This window comes from Erigeron canadensis, chromosome 3 (assembly GCF_010389155.1).
Source record: "Erigeron canadensis isolate Cc75 chromosome 3, C_canadensis_v1, whole genome shotgun sequence".
In the NCBI taxonomy this organism is placed as follows: Eukaryota; Viridiplantae; Streptophyta; class Magnoliopsida; order Asterales; family Asteraceae; genus Erigeron; species Erigeron canadensis.
Window position 1 is genome coordinate 38,096,601 of NC_057763.1, and position 2,389 is coordinate 38,098,989.

Here is a 2,389-nt window from a genome sequence, read left to right on the forward strand (position 1 = left end):
ACGACTAGTGCAATATTAGTCAACTAACAAAACAAAGAAATGATAAACATGATCTCAATATATATTTAAATCGTTATATTTAGAATCTCAATACATATATATCTTTCAAAAAAAATAGATAAATATAAAAATGGTTATATCCCAATGTTTAAAAAAAATAGAAATAAAAGGCAGTTATATATAATATGAAAATCATTAACACATGTTTTTTAAGGTGAATTTCGCTAGAAACTTCGTGTCGTGATTCGACAGCGAGAGGTTTAACATAATTTGTCTTAACTGGGTCCCACTAGAGAGCTCTCTCGAAATACAAATGTCTATTTCAAATACCCGATGGGGGGAACCCCCTACTAAACCATCAGAAGGCACGACGATTAATATGGGTAAACTTTGGCCCTTCAGACTTAAAACTGAATATATCAAAGTCAAAGCCTTATAAAGGGACTTCTTATGTCCTTCCTAAGGCTTAAACATATGACCTCATAAATAGAGGATGATATTTTAACCATTGAGTTAATGCTCAAAAACTATCGATACATGTAATAATGTGTTAAACGTATCTATTGCTTATCATTCTCATATTTCATGGAAGCTATATTTATCATTCTATTATTCCACAAAACACAGTTAAATCGTCGTATGAACATTAATCTGACAAACTAGTGTGATTTTTATATTAAAGCATATATATTAAATGTGTTGCCGGTGTTTATTGTCAATTTGTCATTGAGAACAAGAATGTAAGAATTATTCGCCCATAATTAATAAAAAGAATTCATGCATGGTCATATTTTTAAAGCCGCCTATGTCAAACATTCACACTATCTTCTATACAATATGACAAATTTGAATAACATTAATTTTATTATATATTTTGAACTTTCTATAATAATGTGCTAACAAAAATTTTGCTATTATTATTATTTGTTAATTATTTAATTTTTAATATAACCTTCATTAATATAAAAAAAAAATCTTACATGAAATTAACAACCTTTGTATAATGAGTTACTCACGAGATGAGAACCACACAGTCCCCACGTCTTAGGTCTGCCCCCTATACAAATAAAGATGAGAGCCTAATACAAGTTGTGCTTCAACTACTTTTTAAATACAAAAACACATTCAATAAAAAAAATAAGAGTATCACTCCTAGCATTATTTGAGTGATATTAAAAATAAACTTAATACATGAAAGTGTGTCCAATCATCATTATCAAATTCCCCTAAAGTACAAAAAGCAAATGGTATGAATTTGTATTCGTTGTCCTCACATTTTGACGCATACTTCCTCGTTTTCTTCTCCACAACATTGTGCAAAGCTACCCTGGATGCAAAGGAAGTTGCCCCGTACTAGCAAAAGGAGATAATGAATCCATGCATGCATCTTGACATTGTATCCAATTAAATATTAAAAGATTTGTCGAACATCCTTCTCATCTTCTGATAAACACATTAGAGCCTCTTTACACGCCATAACCCTTCACCTTAAAACATATGTCAACAAGAATATAATATCACGCATCAAGTTATGTCTGGATTTTACACGAACTTCACTAGAATAGTGGACTATTATCATCATTATTATTATTATTAAATATTTTGTACATTTAACAAACAAGCTAAAAGTTATAACTCATAAGTAAAAGGACAAGAAAAACAAAGCTACAAAATATATCTCCCAATAACTATAAAACAGAGTATGAAATTCATTTTTAAAAAAGGTTGAACCGTTAGATGAAAAAGATCAATATTAAATTGTGACCATAGGATCAATAGGCTTACATCATTTCCTTATTTAGACTATGTTAACAATGTAACTTAAATTATTGGGAGATTAAAAAAAATTACCAGCGATGTTCCCTGTCATTTTTTTTACCCTCGTCAACCGAAAATCCTGCTCCGCCTTGCTCTTACATTAATTACTTTTAAAATAATAATCACACCATTTACCTCTGCCACCCGTCACAACCATTGTCGTCACCGCTGTTATGCAGCCTACCCTCTACTCTAATTATTACATATTCCTATTGAGAAGTTACATAATTGGGATATGATTAATAATTATATCTTCTTCATTTACATATATACACCATACATCTTTTATTTTTTTAAATATCTATACTAACTAGTTAACAATTATTTTTACATCAATTAACTAAATCACTCAACGTCGTCATGACCACCACTAGTTGTTGCCGTCACCAAACTGTTGTCATCGTCACTGCAACTATATTGCACGTGTATCTTTTTAATAATACCTTGTATATATATTTGTAAATTTAAGTTTAATGGTATTAAATGTTTATATACTCAACTTCGATTTAAAATAATATTTCACTTATACAGGTAGCATTTTGTTCACGCTGATATACAATTTCGATATCTT